The 14,402-nt window shown below is 38.6% G+C and overlaps 1 long non-coding RNA gene across 1 annotated transcript; it reads left to right on the top strand.

The window, feature by feature from the left end:
* The first annotated feature begins 10,067 nt into the window (after positions 1 to 10,067).
* Positions 10,068 to 10,944, top strand: LOC110681178. Its single transcript, XR_002503117.1, has 2 exons — positions 10,068 to 10,414; positions 10,748 to 10,944. It is a non-coding gene; the product is annotated as an uncharacterized LOC110681178 (long non-coding RNA).
* The last annotated feature ends 3,458 nt before the right edge of the window (positions 10,945 to 14,402 follow it).

Here is a 14,402-nt window from a genome sequence, read left to right as displayed (position 1 = left end):
TACTTGAACAAAGCGAATAATGGCGAGAACGATGATTGATGACGATACGGTGAGAAAAAAGCGGGCGAAGTGAGAAGAGTGAGAAGGCGAATCTGTGTGCTTAGGGCACTCTAGTAAGTTTCGACACTAACCGCAGGTCCATCAGGCTGGCATTGAGACACATTTTGTTCATAATCGAATAACAAGTTTTCTTGATATTTAAGGCCGGTTTGCTACTGAAGGCCCAAACGCAATGATAACGGAACGGCAACGGAAAGCGGAACCGGTTCGCCAGCATGAGCCTCTGTACGTGCCATAAATTCTTTTGTTCTCATGACTTTTACTGACGCCGTGTGTTGGTGCTGTCTCGCTCTCTCTCACGGGAAACTTGAAAACAAGGCGCACAGTAAAAGTCAAACGTTTTATAGCATGCATAGGCTCATGGATCACACCATATCGACTGAGTTGTCAACGAATGAAAGTAAACCAACGCTGAGTCGACAAACAAATTATATAGTTCATGCTGGTGAACCGGTTCCGCTTTCCGTTGCCGTTCCACTATCATTGCGTTTGGGCCTTTATTTTCTGCTCCCGTGAATTTGAGAATAACTAACTATCTGTCAACTTTGTTCTGAAATAACTACTCGAATGTCAAAGCTCAAATGGGTCGACCGCGATGTTCAATTTAACCATTTGAGGGGCAAATAACTATCGAAATGTCAAATTTTAACTAATAGTTAAACAAACTGATGAAACAGCCCGCATAGAAAATAACAATTATCCTTAGCTTCCAAACAGTATGTTTCTTTTAACAGAAAAGGTTAATTTATCCCAAATAATTGCTATTTTGTCGAACAATATCAATCAAAAAGCTTAAAATCATTAAGAACACTTTTCAGAGTTCTTAGCGAACGGTTACAATATGTAAAAGTGTCAAGAAATTGTAAAACCATACGAAGAACGAGACGAAGACAGAAACTTGAGAGAAATTGTGCAACAATTTGATCACCTTTTCTCAAATTATATTTTCAAATAATCGCAAGAAACATGGCAACACACGCACACACGAAAATTAAAACAATAGGTCGTATGAATAAACTGAGCAAAAGCTTTTACTTTACTCAAATCCATCTGTCAAATCATTTTCTTGAGCATTTACTCAAGTTGGTATGGTAAAACTGAGCATTTGAGCATTTACTTTTCGAACATCCAAATTCGTATGAATAAAGCGGTAAAAGCTAAGTAAATGCTCAGAAATTCCTGAGTCACCTACTGACCATGCTCAGTTGAAAACAAACAAACGTGAAAGTTACTTTTAAATTTGTTAACAGGGTAAAAATAAGAGGTTGTAGGACTTTCAGGGCGAATACTTGAAATCTGTGTAATTTTTCAAACATCCTGGTGAATTCAAGAAACAACTGGTCGATGTTATCCACACCGAGCAAGTGCTTTAGTTGAGTTTAGAAACTTACATTAAAAAAAACCGACATGACGAATTCAAGAGAAGCGCGTGAACAATTATACTAGTTTACTATGATCGTTTTTCGCTTGAAGCGAATAGACCATTCCGTCAACTTACCCCCTATTTTTATATTTTCTTCAAAGACGATTATTTTTAATGATTATTGACGCTTTCAGATCTATTTATATGCACTCCTGATTTTATTGTAAATTTTGAAAATTCGAGAATTTCCACATTTTGAGTAGTGCGGCACCAGTTGTTTCAACCTGTGGGTAAACAAAGTGGATTTTCCCACAACTTTCAAAACCCCTGCGCTGAGTGTTTGTAGATATGACGAAATGTCAATGTCAAATCAAGCACACGAGACGACACGACAAATGGAGAAATCTGAGTCCGATGGGCAAGCTTCGTGGTAAATGAAGCCATCCTTTACTATTGTACTATGTAGGAATGAAACACTCAATATTGCAACAATTATCACTTTATTTCACTGTTCAAAATATGCACAACGATTTCCCACATCCGTTTCTCACCGCACGATACACATTCTCTCTCCCTGTCAATTCACCCAGGGCCCTATTTAGGAGTTCACTTCTATATTTTATCAGGGCTGCATTCAAGGGAAAACCCTACAACCCCTTTTACAATAACAATGTTTTAGAGACACTTAGTGGGATAGATAATCTTAAAACTTAACGGGTACATTACGGTTTCGTTAACACTTCTCTGTATGTCCTCTTGCGAATCCGGTTCCGTCATCGCTGATGAGGTCTTTGTAGATACTTCAGTATTGCCGGAGTTCGATGGCGCTGTTGTAGTTTCTTTCAAGCTAGACTCTCCTGTTTTCGACGAATCACCAATATCATCCAGCAACTTTTTCAAATGCGCTACATTACGGCGGTATTCTTTCCCATTTTCAAGTGCTTTACTGTACAATCTGCTCCAATTTTTCTTGTTACAACGTATTCCTCGGAGCGAAATTGGAACTCAATTTGTTATCTTTTCGCATCCTTTTTACTAGAACAGATCTCCTACTGATATTTCACTGAATCGTGCCTTTCGTTTCCCATCTGCGTATTCTTTTCCTTTTCTTTCTGAAGGGTATCATGATCTCGATGTTCTTCGTTAACTCGAGTGAAAATTGGTACTTCTGGTAGTTTCGTTCGAATTCTTCTGCCGAACATCAACTCCGAAGGTGCGCGTCCAATTGTTGGATGAGGTGTTGCATGATAAGATAACAGAAATTGTGCTAAAATTTGCCTCCAATCTTGTCCAAGTTGTTGCGCTATCTTCAACCTTTTGAGAATCGATCGATTCTGTCGCTCGACCTCTCCGTTCTGTTGAGGCCAATAAGGAATGGTGTTAATCAACTGCACCCCCAAATCCTCACAGAATGCTTGAAACTCCTCGCAACTGGCATTAAATTGTGGCCCATTATCAGCTCGCAGTGTTAGTGGAACTCCGAATCGGCTGAATATCGCGAACAGTTGATTGATTGTTTCTCTTGGTAGTGGTCTGGTTCTTTCACAAACTTCGATATAACGACTGTAATAGTCAACTACAACCAGCAACGTTTGTCCGTCCGGCAAAGGTCCAAGGAAATCTATGGCAATTCTCCTGCCAGGGCCCATTTGGAGTTTCTTTGCGTACCATTGGTTCTGGGGGCTCCGGTGCAGAAACCAAAATCACTCCCGACACTTTTTAACGAACGATTCCACCGCCGCGTCCATTTAGGCCACCAGACAGAACTTCGAAGATGCAGTTTCATCATTCGAATTCCATGTGACCACTTCATAGCAATCTGAAGCACTTTCTCTCGCAAAGATTGAGGAATAACAATTCGATCAGTTCGTAGTAAATGTCTTCACAGCGGCACAGCTCATTTGCTACGACCGATACTGTAAGGGCAATTCCTGGATCGGATGCGTTTCCTAGACATTCTAGAACCTGCTGGATTTCAGCATCCTTTTGCGTTTCTCGTACAATGTCATCCATTTCAAATGCTGCGGTTTGTAGCAGAACACAAGGCGATGTTCTTTATTCATAAGTTCGTCATCACGATCGATGCACAGCAGGCAATGTGCGAGGCGGGATAATACATCTGCAAGATTTTTTTCACCAGGTAGTTGAACAACGCGATAATCAAAAGCCTGAAGACGTAGGACCCAACGTTCGATCCTGGCACATGGTCTCGAACGGTCGGGTAAAAAGGAACTCTAGAGCCTTACAATCCGTCAGTATATTTGAACGTACTGCCAATATAATTGCTTGGAATCGCTCTACACTCCATACAATAGCTAACGCTTCCTTTTCTGTTTGACAGTATCGCTTTTCGGTATCTGTCAATGACTTTGACGCGCAGCTTATCACACGACTTTCGCCAGCTTGATCGGTTGCATCAATATAGCCCCAGGCCAAACGGGACTAGCATTCCGCCATCACTGAAGTTTGGTTGAGTTTATTGAAAAACCCAAGCTCTTGAGCTTCTGCAATGGCAATTTTGACGTTTTCGAATGATTTTGGTGACTCTCGTTCCATTCAAACTTAGTTCCCTTCTTCAACAGAGTACGCAAAGGCTCATCAAACGTAGCTAGATTTGGTATGAACTTGTTGAGGTAGTTTGCTAGCCCCAAGAAACTACGCACTTCTGCTTCATTTTCAGGACGTCGAAAGGACATTATTGCGTTCCTTTTCAAATCTGAGGGATGTATCCCCTTTTCAGTTAATTTGTGACCCAAAAACTCAACCTCGTTCACATGAAAAACACACTTCTCCCAATTGAGCTCAACATTCCACTCCTTGAATCTTCGAAGTACCTATAGAAACAAATATAAATAATTCATGTGCATTTCTTTATTCAATCCATTAAAAAGAAAAACTCCAAACTGATTTAAAAATTCATACCTCTTCCAATCGTTTATCGTGTTCTTCACGGTCACGTCCCTCAACAAACACATCGTCCAAATACCAGTAAGTGCCTTCACATCCGGTCAGAATTTGGTCCATGGTTTTTTGGAATAGTTCAGGTGCTGTTACTAGACCAAAAGGAAGTCGCTTAAATCTGTAAAGACCCTTACTGGTAATGAAGGTGGTCACGTCTCTGGACTCCGGTGCAAGCTCAATTTGTAAGAACGCCTCTTTGATGTCTAATTTGCTCCAACATTTTCCTTTCCCCAGTCTTGCCAAAAATCGTCCACTGTAGGCATGGGGTGGCGTTCTCTGAGAACGGCCTCGTTGACACGTCGCAAATCTAGACATAATCTTGGTTCTCCGTTGCTTTTGCCCACCACAACCAAAGGAGAAACCCACGAAGCCGGACCATCTTTGACTTCAATAATGTCTCTGGCCAATAGCTGCTCCAATTTCCTATTGACTGCATCCTCCAGTGGAATGGGTACCCTTCTTAGCGGCTGAAACACAGGCTTTGCAGCCGGATCAACATGTACTTGAACTTGAATGGCCTTTATTTTCGAGAACGGTATGATTTGAGCTGCAACGTTTTGAATGTCCAATCCAACCTTCAAAATACCAAGATCCTTGGAAGTTTGATCGCCAAGAAGGCAACGTTGACCACCCTTGATGACGTAAAACAATGCTCGTGCTGAACGCTCGCCGGCTATTATCTCGGCCACAAATGTTCCTATTATTGGCAATGGACGATCACTTGCATAACCTTTCAGAACTTTCGAGCTTCCTTTGGTGCTCTGATGGACAACCACCTTCGCTTGCTTCAACGATTCCCATGCTTCGTCTGTAATAAGATTCGCATCTGATCCAGAATCAATCAGCAAATCTAATTTCACTCCACCGATAGCGCATTCGATTACGTTTGTTTCGTTTCCTGAGTAAAAGGCATAGTACGTTTTTCCTACACCTGTGTCTCCGGATGCGTCTGGAGTTGACGGAGATTGTTGTGGCTCAATCATTCGCACTTTACTAGGAATCGTATGCTTCTCTTTGAATTTCCGGAATCGGCATCGTGATCCGAAATGACCGACTCGCTTGCAGGTATAGCAGAGCTTACCTCTTGCCGGACACGCTGTGTCGTGAGTTTGATGATCTCGATGGCCACAATTAAGACAACCAAGTTCGCTTTGGTTGAATGGAAACTTTCTTTCGCTGAAAACTTCTTCGGATGTTGATCAAAACGCTTGCCGAATGCGACCATCGGTTTGCTGTTAATTTTAAGGACCTTATGATCACCACTGGTTTGATTCCCTGACTTATCTCCAAAATCTTGTATTTGATTTTCGACACCTTCTAGAGCAGCACCAAGAGCTTCGATCTCAACCAAAGATCGATCCTGTTGGAGAATGCGACGACGAAGCTCGGAAGACAAACAGCCTTCTATGATGACATCAGTCAGAAAAATTTCCGTAAGAACATCTCTTGTTTCTTCTGGATATTTGTCGAACCCACAGTCACTAGCTTGTTGACGAAGGCGGAGCACAAAGTCAGCAAACCTAAATTTTTATTTATTTAATTAGTATTTTACGTTCAATCGTCATTTTAAAACAACTTCACCTTTCGCCCTGCTTTTGTTTCATGTTTCTCAATCTGTGTCGCTCAAGGCAATCCTGCTTGCAAGGTTGAAAGAACCCATCCAAAGCGTTTATCGCGACGTCGTACCATTGCTTTTCAGTGGACACCAAAGGAAACTTTTCACGTTCTGGGAGATTCAGGAATACTCGCTGAAGCTGAGGTCCACCAAAATGTAATAGTTTGGCTCGTTTCTTTTTCTGATCTATCACATCATACGCGTCAAAATAGCATTCTAATGCCCCTTTCCAAATTCTCCACTCTTTGTGCAGCCTGTTTTTCTCAATGTCGTCGCATCGGAACGGAGGAACTGGACGACTATCTTCCATCTAAAGACATTAACAAAAGAGAAAACACCATAGCACTGTCATATACTTTCAGAACTTGAATCAAATGATTTGAAATTGATCATTTTTTCTTTTGTTTTCCTTCTTTTTATTTTTCTCATTTATTTAACTAAATACAAAGTACTTGAGATTTCAGTTATGTGATCCACACAAAAGCTGTAGCAATCCATGCTAAACTAAGTACTCCATAAACATACCTTGTTTGAATTCTGTAATCCATACAGTAACTATCAATTACTTAATGAACAATCCATGCTCAATATTTGGTAACCGTAAACATAGCGTTTACATCCTATAATCCATATAGGGTACTGTTCTGAATAATCCATATTCAGTTGAGTGATGTCCTTTCTTAAGGCTGGTTTGCTACTGACAAGAAAAGGAATCGCCTATCTCGATGCGTGGAAAATTTCTTCCAAGAAATGGTCAAGAAAATCACATTTTTCTGATCGCAGTACGCAGTTGAGAAGAAATGTCACTTCAAAGGGGGCTCTCTGTAGGAAATTTCTTGACCCATTCAGTCAAGGAATTTCTTTACTTTTCTTGAGCGAAACAGCATACTTAGCTTTAAACTGTAATCCATACAGGAAATGTCCATAAGAGTAATCCATACATAAGCTTTAACTGAATAATCCATATTCAACTATCTCAAAAAATGTAATCCATACATTAAGTTTCCATGAACAGTCAATGTCCGGTTAATTCAGGTTAGTTATGCCTTTCCTTGAACTGTAATCCATACAGAATATGTCCACAAACAATCCATGTTCATTTGTTTTCTAATGAATTCTAATTATAAGTGAATAATCCATATTGAAATATTTCGAAATGTAATCCATACATTAGGTATCTATGAATAGTCAATATTCATTTTTATACAATCGTGAAACACACACATGATATTTCCGGGAACAATCCGTTAATATTTTCTTAATGCTTAAGATTCCACCCCAATTTACCGTACCAAACAATGTTTACGCTCGAAGAATACTTCCCACATCATCGTAAATTTTTTTTTCTCATAATTCAGCAAGTAATTAAAAACAAAAAAAAAACAAAAAGTTTCTCTTTTCCGTGTTTGCAACACTATTTCAATGGTTACCCTTTTCCATCTTGTCACTTCTACACCCACAGGAAAATAGTTCAGATCTCACTAATACTATTATATTATACCACAAGCATCGTTTTCCCCCCGTTACGATTCTGATACTCACGCCACCATTTGCTTTTCCAAGTCATAGAGAAATCACAAACAATCGATATTTACAACTTTATAGCAAAAACTTGAGCTCACCTCGATACCCAAGTAACCACGAAGCTTTATATGAATACTTTATGTTTGCTCTATAGTATGCTATCAGATTTTGTTTTAAAGTGACATAACCTTTAAGAGCTTTATAAAGCATAATTAAAGTGGGAAAGGGCCCCACAACAACCAAATTAATGCAATACTTGGTAAAGCAGTTTTAATGCACAAGCCCTACTAAAGCATCTATGTTTGTATATTTAGGGTTCCTGATGTATATTAGCTTAAAACAATGTATGTTTAGGGCTTGCGTTAAAAATAAACAAAACAATGAATCCATTGACTACCTTTCAATGGGTTTCTTTACCAGCTTAATGATTTTTTTTTTGTAGGAATCAGGATTAGAACCCACAACTAGGATGATGGTGTGCTGGATGCCTGGCGCGTTGGTGTCCTGTGCTAAAGCTGCTGATGTAATAAGGTAGGATAAAAGTTCCTTATAAACGAAGTCATTGTGTGTGTTAACATTACTATTTGCCCAGTTATTACGATTAGAAAGAATTCTCTTGCTCACCAAATGAAACATCAATAGAAATAATTTGATCACCATTCTTTCTCTTAGAGGATATAACAGAACTTAATCCACAAAACAAATCCCTAGCACATTAAACAGATTTCGTGGGAGAGAAATTGATCGACATTTCCTCTCGCTTCTTATGAATAAAAGAGTCTCATAGATAAAATATAACAATTTTAAATGAATACATATATCCTTAGATCATGAAATGGGGGTTCGGAAATGAAAGAAAGTCATTTCATTATTCTTCCATATTCCACAAATCGTAATGAGCGAGTGCGAACGTGCTCGATCGTCTTACTTATTTATTACAGATCCGAGTGCGTTTAATGAGGTTATGTTATCTTGTATGACAGCATAACTGTATATTCACTCTAAACGCTTAGCATAATGCTATATTAAAATAATGCTACAAAGCATTTACAATGTTAATCAAATGCATCATTGCTTGACAGTTATTGAATAAATGCATGATAACATTATTAATGCAAAAAATGTTGACTTTCGACCAAATTAATGCAATGGTATAATGCTTGTGGTTACTTGGGTAGTTTATCCTCGTCGCCAGGTTTGTAGGAATGAAACACTCAATATCTGCAACAATTATCACTTTATTTCACTGTTCAAAATATGCACAACGATTTCCCACATCCGTTTCTCACCGGCACGATACACATTCTCCCGTCTCCCTGTCAATTCACCCAGGGCCCTATTTAGGAGTTCACTTCTATATTTTATCAGGGCTGCATTCAAGGGGAAAACCCTACACTTATAACAAAAACTTTTACCGGAAGACGACTGCTAATAGACCGTTTTAAGCTTAGCAAGTGATGGAATTCTCCTTGGAAGCATTTCTGCAACGCTGCGGAACGTTTTCTACAAGAGGGGCATATTGGCCGGTTTGTTTTGAAACGTCAAGAATTGGACCGTTTGCAGATAACGTCTTATACACGCTTTAGAAGCTACCTGACAAGAGAAAGTTGCATGCAAAGCATTATTAACTAAGTAAATAACACTTTGACACCAAAAACTGTATAAGTAATGGATTTGCCACTGCGATAGAGCAGTTTTTCCTTAGGGGGGCCTATACCTGTTTACCCTACCGTTTGATATCTGCTGCTTATGTCGTCAAGCTGTTCCGGAACCATATGACCAATGGATTATACATACTTCCCCATTTTACCACTCTCGTAGGTCTCCCCGAAAAATCTGCAAACGGTCAAATTCTTGACGTTTCAAAACAAACCGGCCAATATGCCCCTCTTGTAGAAAACGTTCCGCTACGTTGCAGAAATGCTTCCAAGGAGAATTCCATCACTTGCTAAGCTTAAAACGGTCTATTAGCAGTCGTCTTCCGGTAAAAGTTTTTGTTATAAGTACAATAGTAAAGGATGGGCTTCATTTACAACGAAGCTTGCCCATCGGACCTCAGATTTCTCTCAGATTTCTCCATTTTGTCGTGTCGTCTCGTGTGCTTGATTTGACATTGACATTTCGTCATATCTATACAAACACTCAGCGCAGGGGTTTTGAAAGTTGTGGGAAAATCTCCACTTTGTTTACCCACAGGGTTGAAACAACTGTGCCGCACTACTCAAAATGTGGAAAATTCTCGAATTTTAAAAAAATTACAATAAAATCAGGAGTGCATATAAATTAGATCTGAAAGCGTCAATAATCATTAAAAATAATCGTCTTTCAAAGAAAAATATAAAAATAGGGGGTAAGGTCTGACGGAAATGGTCTATTGACCACGTATATCAATAGACCATTTCCGTCAGATCTTACACATAGCTTTTGTATTTTTCTTCGAAAGACAATCATTTTTAATGAATATTAACGCTTTCAGATTTTGCTTATATACACTCCTGATTTTCTTATAATTTTTTGAAAACATAGATATTCACCACATTTTGAGATAAAAATCGTCGTGCGTCACAGTTGTTTCAACCCTCTGGGCATTCAAAGTGGAGATTTTTCCGCAACGTTCATTAACACCCCTGCATTGAATGTTTGTAGACATGATGAAATGTCAAAACCCATCATTCCCACAAGCAACAGAACTGACTCGTTCGCCCATATAGAAAAAAATGAGTAGCCATTTTTCTAGTTTATTGTTTACCAAATTGCTATTCATTGCCTAAAACCGTCTCCGGAATGATAAGGACTACCCGAAAAATGACCATCATCGTTGGAATGCAGCTACGAAATCCTACAAGACCATCGCCTTCATCTCGTTGCCTGAAGCTGCTGTGGTGCTCCGTGTAAGTCCTCGAAATGGATTCCGAGAAGAGTCCTGCTCGTTTTCCGGTTCTGCGACCGCCGTAACAGATTCCCAGGCGAAATCCGGATCAAATGAGGAGCTCTTGCAACCTCGAAACGGGAACTCTTCCGGATTGGGATCAGATTCAAAAACGATATACTGACACGCAGTGAAATTTTCATCGCCATTTTTCAACTGGCCACAAAACCAGGAGAGAGCAGGACCCTTGTTGAAAACCATTCAACCGGAACACCACAGCAGCTTCATGCGACGGAGATGAAGGATCTTGGTCGTGAAGGATTTTGTTGTGATGATGGCAAATGTTTGATAAAAGCAAAAACGCGGAAATGTGTATGCTGGCGCAATGAAACTTATGGCTCCGTTCAAGAACCTGTTAATATAGCTGGCCATCAACAGCACCAACAATGAGGTTTCCAGGATGGATGTGGGGATTTCAGCCACTGTGGAAGTGGCATAATAGGAGGAGATAGATATAACCTCCAAACTTCAAATAAAAATAATGTCAACAATTCCAGCAGTGAATGACAAATCCTTATGACAAAACGTAAACAATTCCTGCAGGGAACGTCAAAGAGCAGGATAGCTAGTTGACCATGATGAAAGAGCAACAGAGATAGCATTTGTTTTTGTGACGTCACCATGCACAAATTCGAAGAGTAACAAAGTGTAGACCGCGGAGGAACAGCTGATCAAAATTCACCACAACGTGGAGATAAATTCATAGGGGAAAAATGGGTTCCTTAAAACATCGGAGAGATAAGTTATTCTAGGAGACCGTGGGGTGAACAAGTGAGCCGCCAGTTTTTCGTTGTTTTTCAATAGTTAGAGGCATCAAAACATATGAGTTCCTTGGGAGACTTAGTCCAGTAAATTAAAGGAAAGCTTATGAGCAAATAAAAAATTTTCACGGAAATGGTCTATTGTTAAAAAAATAATCGTTAGAAAGGACTTTTCGAGAAGTTCGGTAATCATTTTTTTTCCAGAAATTCCATTAAAATTTCACGGCCCTTACTTTTTATGTTTTTTCTTCCAAAAAATATTCTAAGAACTGACCAACATTTTAAAAGTGTTCGAATATTTTTACAGAAATTTTCTCTAACCATACTTAAAAGCATTTTCCTGAGGATTTCCCATTGAGTTGCTTTAAGTAGTTCAGTATTCTATCTTGATCAAATTCTAAGGCAACATTACATATAGTTTCGTTGATTTATTCAAGAATTCGTTCAAGCTTTGCTCCTGAGATTTCTACAGTAGTTCTTTTTCCAACTTGATATATTTGTACGAGTTCTTCCAGGTTTTTTTTTCTGGATTTCTCCGAAAATTCAGCTTGTAACTACCCAAACAACATATCTTCGAATTACTTGAGAAATTCAATCAGTGATTAGCCCCTCTATTAACAATAAAATTCTGTGTCTAAAAGAAATCAAATCGTGGTAAAGCTTTTGTTTTTGGATTATATACTTTTGTTATATATTTTATTAAGTAAACTCTGGAAGAATTTCAGAAAAAAATGATTAAAGGTTTTATGATTCATCTCTAAAAGAATCTCCATAATGTATGGAAATTTCTTGAGGATGGATAGAGTGGATGGAATCATTCGAAAGTTTATATAAAATCATTAAGTTATGCTCGCTATATTAAAAAAAAACCTGATGGAATTATTCTCAAATTAATGTAGAAACTTGTCTAATAGATTCCACCGATCTATTCTTAAATGTTTTCAAGATAAATTACTGCGAAAATTGCGATTATCACTTGTTATGTCTACCTAACTCAAGCGTTGTTCTTTATTCTACCTCATGATTCTGGTACCATTTACTTGTTCGCACCTACTTGCTTTCTGGGCTATAAATACTGGCTGTCGTAGTGACAGAAGAGACTTCCCGGACTGTGGACTGATTAACATATTATTTTATTTTTTATTTGCAGGATATAAAATCACTATAATGAAGTTCCTCAATAAATCTTTGGAAGAATTACTAGCGAAGGCTCTCTAAATAAATTCTGGTGATATCTTTAGAGGTTTTGTATTTTTTCAAAGGAAAATATCTGGATGGATCGATGAAAAATTTTATTGAATGAATCCTGGACATTTTCATTGAATAAGTTCTTCATAAAACCTCGAAGAAACCCTCAATTTTGTAGGAATTTACAAGCATATAATTTGCAAACTTTTTAAATATTTGGAAAAATCGTTGTACTTTTTGAGAAAGTAGTTTATAAAGTAATATTTGAAATAAATTATGTAACATTTGAAAAATAATCTCTAAGAAAGTATTTTTTGTATCTTTCTTATTATTTTTCCAAGAACTCCTTGTATCATTTTTAAATTGATGGGACTACTGAGAATGTTAAATACTTGTACCATCTTTTTGAAATATCTCGATAGAGGAGGATAAATTCCCGTAAGAATTTGTGAAGATTACTGAGAAAATCTTGGAAAATCGTCGGTACAACTTATAACAGTCATAATGCTAAAGAGACTTTCGGCGAAATATCAATCGATTTTCTCGAAGTTTTGAGAAACACACCCTTTTTAGAAATTTTCACGATTGGTTTTACATTTTAGTTTATATTTTTTTCTTATGTTCTAAATCCTCTCGAGAAAGATCCTCCAGCACCGGACACCATCCGTAGGGATCTCGATCTTCTTACGCCAATGTAGCCCGATGAAGATTTTAACAGCCATCGCAGGAACAACACTGACAGCAACACGTTAGTTTTCCGGGTTGATCGTGGCATGTTCACACTGGTGCCCTTCCGTTCATTGTGCGGTGGGTCTCATGATGGAAACGATTTTCGTTGGTGTCGACCGGAATTTCCCTCGTTTAGCTGATTCTGAAGATCTTGCTGCTGTTATTCATTCTGCTGGTGCTTTGATTAGCACTTCGGTACCGATTCCACTGGAGGCCACGGTAGCTAACCACTCACCGATTGCTATTTAGAAAGGATAAAAAATAAATATATTATAGAATAATACTAGTGCAAAACACTGACCTTTACGAAAAGATCTATCATGGTCATCGGTAGCGCTGAATTCCGTTTGCGCCGCATCGAATCGGTGTTCACCCTTCACGTATCCCAGGAGGGAGTGAAGCTGGCGGTTGAGTTCCCCTGGGGTTTGTGGCTCCGTCATCAGCCGGCAAAAGACGACATGGCTTTTTCAACTTGGTACGGCAAAAAGCGGATGAGATCCGCAAAGGCACTTCCATAGAAAGACACCACTTTGTGCACCGCTGGCTTTCTTCTTCGTGGCAAAATCAGATAACCAAAACAAAACAATAATTCAGACGGAGTAAATGCTATGGTAGAAATTCGAACTTACTCTGAGTAAAGTATCGTTTTATTCATATGGTTTTGAGTAAATGCTCAGAGACTTTACTTTGCTTAAATCGTGTTGAGCATGAGCAAGTACTCGGATTTATTCATATGACCTAATATGTTACTTTTATTTCACAATTTGGCAAACAGTCAAACATGTTGATATTTGTGAGCGATTCGTACTTAACATATTTAGTGCATCGTTGATCATTTTCATCGTTGTGTCATATTTCCACAACAGCCACTAGATCCTCGGTTCGATTCAGGTCTGCTGCAAGTTTTTAACCATGATATAGTAATTTTTACTATACAAATGGTGCCATGGTAAAATTGAATGCACAAAATATTCTAAATAAATGCGAATTTAGTCTGCACAAATCAAGTGGCGTTGTGTATTTAATTTAACCCTCTGATATAGTATTTTCAACCGCAACGCTGTTCTCAGTGTTGTAAGTTGTAATAAAAGTTCAAAACATTAAAGCGAAGTATGCACTTCAACAGAAAAGTAATCGCCTATCTCGATGCGTGGGAAATTTCTGGCAAGAAATGCTCAAGAAAAGCTTTTTTCTTTGATCGCAGTACGCAGTTGAAAAGAAATGTCAATTCAAATGGAGCTCACTGTAGGAAATTTCTTGACCATTTCTTGG

Source organism: Aedes aegypti, unplaced genomic scaffold (assembly GCF_002204515.2).
Source record: "Aedes aegypti strain LVP_AGWG unplaced genomic scaffold, AaegL5.0 Primary Assembly AGWG_AaegL5_hic_scaff_529_PBJ_arrow, whole genome shotgun sequence".
NCBI classification, from domain to species: domain Eukaryota; kingdom Metazoa; phylum Arthropoda; class Insecta; order Diptera; family Culicidae; genus Aedes; species Aedes aegypti.
Note: the sequence above shows the minus strand (reverse complement) of the source record. Positions and strands in the feature narration are given on the sequence as shown.